The sequence below is a fragment of the Pinus tabuliformis genome, chromosome 4_1, assembly GCF_031772625.1.
Source record: "Pinus tabuliformis cultivar Carrire ecotype Pingquan chromosome 4_1, CPIR1, whole genome shotgun sequence".
Taxonomy (NCBI): Eukaryota; Viridiplantae; Streptophyta; class Pinopsida; order Pinales; family Pinaceae; genus Pinus; species Pinus tabuliformis.
The window spans coordinates 688,856,644-688,862,643 of NC_142303.1; positions in this window are offsets into that span (position 1 = coordinate 688,856,644).

Genomic DNA, 6,000 nt, shown 5'->3' on the forward strand with positions numbered 1-6,000 from the left:
TGACCCTTTCGGCAACAGTCCGCTATGCGCGGACTGAGGTATCACCCGAGGTAATATGGGAGGGTGCTAGAACTAGGTTTCCGCACCCTAGGGATGTCTTGATGAGGTTTGGGAAGTTCGAGAACCGATCCTACGTGCTTGCGCTGCTCCACATAGCTGTCTGACCTTTGTGTAGCTCTGGTACATAGTGCGAAGAGGTGATGTCTAGATCCTTTACCCTTACTATGTTATTATTATAGATCTGACTTAATTTTGTGGGCCTAGTAGCCTTATTAATCATATAACAGGTGCGCGCAATCATAGAATGTAAAGAGATGCATAAAAATATAACAGAAGCATAAACACACAGATCTACGAGCAGATGCACAATATTTCAAAATCAACTTATCTTTTATTAAACTTCAGTTCTGTTCCAACCCCAACTCCGCCCTACGCACTCAGTTGCAGGGGTCTGCGCACACAACTATGGACTCTACCAGGCCTCTACACACATAGTTGTAGAGCCTCTTCTTACTACTACGAACCAAACCTTGGACTTACAGACTTAGAGCGAATTTCGCATTCAAAAACCCATATCACTTTAGATCAAGACTAAATATTGACTTCTACACTTAGAGCCTCGCTCTATTTATACATTCCCATGGTCCGTGGACCATGGTAGGCCAACACATTCTATATTAAATTACAATATTTTAGGACAGACAACCCTAGACTCTCGCACTCCGTGCTCGCATTTTTCGGGGTCTTTACATTACATTGACCCAAAACTCGGCTTTAAGCCCCAAAAATGTGTTATGGGGGCATTCGCTGCCCAACAAGCCCCCAAAACAATCATCGTAACTCATCCCAAGTCACTCGGCTGGTGTGGTGATCTTCACTTAGAGTCTATCTGGCTACTTCTGTGCTTCATGGACGTCTACCACATATTCCTCCACTGTCCGTTGTATCAATTGTGCATGACTCTCTGATGCATCATTGTCAGAGGCACCTTTGTGCCTTAGCACATATGTATCCTACATCAACGGTCACCTCCCAACCTACCCGCGCAAAAGCGCAGCCCCTTACACACGACCGCGACCCTTGTGACATACTTGTCGTGCACGGAACCTCCTTCCCATGGAGCTCTCCTGTAGGTTCATTTATAGTCCCATGCCCTCTTTCAACTGCTTGGAGCACTGAGACTGTGCTTCCTACAGATAGTCTGGTGGTCACACCCCTGGTGCGAGGCTTCAATTTTCCTGCTAGCCCAGGCCATGGGCACCCTTCAAACAACCTTGTGTCCATTAGTGTGTCGCATTCTTCTTTGTATGGTACATGCCCCTATTTAGTAAGCTGCAGTTGTAGCCATGGTAGTAGGGTCACAATTCCTTCTAATGCAGTAGTAGGGCTGGCTAGACTTGGTCCCATCATGTTCAATTTCTTGCGGCTCGCTTGCGTGACTTCAGTTTTCAATTCGTTGATTTCTTCGTCCAATGGCATGCTTTTCTTCCTCAACTGTGCCCAAGCTTCATCGAGTTCGCGAAGTTTCAAGCTCCCCCACCGAATGGCTTCCTATAACTGTTGAATTCCTTTGCTCAGGTCCTCGCATCCTGTCGCAACTACAGGAGTTGTGGTCTAGTGATTCTTTACTGCTCTCCTAGTTTCATTTCTTCTCATCGGTGTTGGGGTCATTTCCGCTGTCCAGTTTTTGCTTATGGCCCTATAGGCCCATTGAAATGCTGGTACGCACAGGTCCCAGTTAGTTCGTTCCACCTGGTGAACGTTGCTCATGATTCCGCATAGCTTTTTGAGTGCCCCGTCGTAGAATATGCGTCATGTTCCCTGCTACTGTGTCGGGTTCTAATTTTCGATCCTTGGTCTGGGGTATGCTTGCATAGCACACGTCTACACCCATCGACACAGGTGAGCGCACAAACTGCTTCATCCTGGCTGCCCAGCTTTCATTCGATGCTAGGGAATTCCACACCGTAAGCGCATCCGTCTTCTACATTCATGTTAGTTCCCCATAGTCTTCTGATGTGTATTCCCTCATCGTGTGCGTGTTGTGCGCAACGCCCATTATAGCGCACCGCACTGCTACTATTCCAGTACTGCGCTTTCAAATTTGTCTAAGAATTCATCCACTCCTATTACCCCATCATATGTTGGTAGTTCCCTTTCTTCGGTCATCACGTGCTACAATGATCTAATCATCATGTTTCAATTCAACATTGTTACTTCGTGCAACCGGTTCTGCCAGCGTTCTATTTCTTCATCTGAATCTGAAGTACAGGAACTGTCATGCCCCCATGAGATTCTCCCATCTGTTGTTGAGTTCACTTGATCCTGGTCTTGCACCGTTATCTGGTAAATGCAATCCAGTTCATTGTCATTGTCATTGTCATGCACAGGTTCAGTGTAGCACGCTCCTTCAGCTAGATCCCATAGAACTACTACGCGTAGAGACTTTTTCTTGAATATCATCTTCCGCTTCTTCAGGTTGATGACTCCATTCATATCAGTGGCCCAGTCTATTCCTAGCAACGCAGGATAAGGATTGTTGTCATCAACAATCTCTATTACCCCTTGCAAACTCCCCTTGGGAAAGATCTTTTGTTGCTTCGTCATTCGTAATTGAATCGAGGACCACCGCAACATGGGCTTGCTAATGCGTTCCCATGTCTGCTTTGGTAACACATTTGAGTCCAATCCCAAGTCTAGGATTACCTGATCCATCTCATATTCGCCAATCTGCGCAATCAATATCATTTCCCTTCTGGTGCACAATGCATGCTTTCCCAGCTTCCGGACTATGCGTGGTTCACTCGACCCGGCGCACCTAGTAATCCGCTCTTGTAGTCCTTTAACTGCCTTATTGTCACGCAACAGATTCATGCATGTCTCTAAAAAGGTAGTAAGCATAGAAGGATCCATTTACGACTCTGGTTGATCCTTACTACCTGAAGTAGAGGCCTCCGTGAAGCTCTTCTTCGCTTCCATAAATGTCTCCTTCGGGCATTTGAAGTCAAACTCAGGTTCCTTTGTAGGCGCCTTGCGAACCCATGTATCTTCCTCTAGTTGCTTCCCCTTATCTTCCCCGGTAGTCGCACCACTTCAATGCACCATATTCACATTTGGGTCTTCTTCGTGTGGTTCAGATGTCATCATTTGAATATTCTGCGTCGGAGTATGTTGAAGTACCCCTTTCTTGCGCATCTGCGTGATCAACGTAGGGAAATCTACTGCTTCATGGTCGAATTGAGCACAGTATGAGAAAGATAGTCTCATTAAGTTGGTACAATCACAAGCATAGTACCCTAGTCCTTCGAAATTGTAACAGAATAATTGTCCGCGACCCCTTCCTGGCCACATTCCCCCTCGTCCTCGACCTCACCCTTGAAATCCATCGTGCACCATCCCTACTGCTGGGTCAAGGGCTCACGTTTCTGTCTGCATCCGATAGGCTGGGGTCTGATCCATCATTAACTCGTAGCTCCGACAAGTATGCTCATCGTGGCCCACTGATGTACAAAAATTGCAAAACAGCTACTGGGGGGTCTGTGTATATTTCTGCAACAAATGACATTTGTCTGTCATGTGCTTTCCTACCACCTGGTAAATCACGCACCAGAGCATAGGTGCCGCACTTGGCCCTGCCTGTGCCTTTGGTCTCAACAGCATTAGTCCCCCTCCTGCCAAGTATTTCGCGAATATTGGATAGTGATCCTTTTCATGACCCCGACCTTTGCATTTTATGCACCACACTTCTTCGCACGCCTCTGGCCGCGGCACCCTATCCTGCTTCAAACTCTGCATCTCCAAGCATAGATTTTGTAGTTGCGTGTGGATTTGTTGGACTCCCAACCTCAAATCCTGTATCGGTGCTTCATGCAGCCTCATCACCATTTCCAAAGCTTTGCCCTGGGCTAAAAGCTTCTGTTGTGACAGCATCATCCTCAGGTGTGGTGTCAAAGACACCACAAACCACGCGCGATGCTGCACATCTATTAGCGTCATATTATCCTTGCGGATCGTACTCTTCAGCCTCTGATCCAAATCCTAGGGGGTCTCGCCTGGAATCATCGCGATCTCTTTAAATCCGATGATTGACTGTGTCTCTGATTTCAGCCAACTAAATTCTTTGTTCAGTGCATTCTAGATCTCCACTATTCCTACATTTGGGTGATCATTCGAGTGCTTGATGTACCATGTCAACGCACGATCCTACAGCACACTCACCAATGTGGCCTTCTTAATGTTGTCATCTGTGACCCCATGTACTTCCCACACTTCTCTTACCACGAACTAGAATTGGTTCGGATCCTCATTCCCTACTCATCTAAATATGGGTAGCTTGATCGCGCTCACCATGCTGAACTGTGGATTTGGTGGAGGTGGGTGGTTGAAGATGGAGGTGAAGTAGGTGAACTGGGTGATGGTGTAAGTGGAGGTGATAACTGTGGAATGTGCTGCCTTAGAAAATTGACCACACTTCTCATAGAAACCCAAGCACGCTCCTCCTTGCTCTCTTGCGAAGGTGAAATTAAGGGACTATTTCCTAATCCTTCGATAACTTTGTAGATATTTTTGCTCGATGTCATTCCAAAAATCAACGTATTCGCATAACCTACTTTTCACATAACAACATCTTAATCCAGGTATTTAGGGATTTAATGTACCTACCTCTTGGTCCCTTGAGAAACTGTCGTTCTGCTTCACTATAGCTCATGATCATGTATACCATGAACTCAATGATAAATCCCCCTATTGTTCGGTTGAGCCAATGGTCCACAGCTCATGAAATCTTATCTTTTCATGCTTCTAGTCTGCACACTATCTCCGGAGTCCACACTATCAGTTGATCAAGCTTGTACCTTCCCTGGCTTTGGCTAGCCTCGCGATGCACTCATATAGTTCAGAAGAGAAGGACGCGAAGAGGATCTCGTTTATTTCCGTATATATGTAGCGATCCAGCCACCTTTTCTTGGATATCTGCAAAGTTTTGTTTCCTGTGTCACGAACTCGTGAAGCCTCTGATCCAACCACTCTTCAATTTCCTTCTTTATGGGATTCCAGTGTTCCGACATCAGACATCCCTTAGGCAAATCCCAATCCTGGCAAAGGAACAATTTATTGGCTTGTTGGGGCTTGACCTAGGTTCAGAAGTGGTTTATCCAAACAAATCCCAAAACTACCGGCCCTTTTGGAAATAGTCCGCAGTGCGCAGACTAAGTTCTCACCCGAGGTAGTATGGGAGGGCACTGGAACTAGGTTTCCGCACCCTAGGGATGTCTTGATGAGGTCTGGGAAGTTTTTGAACCGATCTTGTGCGCTTTCACTGCTCCGTGCAGCTGTTTGACCTTCGCGTAGCTCTGGTATAGAGTGCGAAGAGGTGTTGTCTAGATCCTTTACCCTCACTGTGTTATTATTATAGATATGACTTAATTTTGTGGGCCCAGTAGTCTTATCAATCATATAACAGGTGTGCGCAATCATAGAATGTAAAGAGATGCATAAAAATATAACAGAAGCATAAACACACAGATCTACGAGCAGATGCACAATATTTCAGAATCAACTTATCTTTTATTAAATTTCTGTTATGTTCCAACCCCAACTCCACCCTGCACACTCAGCTACAAGGGTCTGCGCACACAGTTGCGGACTCTACCAGGCCTCTGCGCACACAGCTACAGAGTCTCTTCTTACTACTAGGACCCAAACCTCATACTTACAGACTTAGAGCAAATTTCGCATTCAAAAACCAATATCACTTCAGAACAAGACTAAAAACTGACTTCTACACTTAGAGCCTCGCTCTATTTATACATTCCCATGGTCCGCAGATCATGGGTATGCCAACACATTCTATATTAAATTACAATATTTTAGGGTGGACAACCCTAGACTCTGGCACTCTGCACCCACATTTTGCGGGGTCTTTACATTACACTGACCCAAAACTCAGCTTTAAGCCCCAAAAATCCGCTATGGGGGGATCCGTTGCCCAACACCTACAAA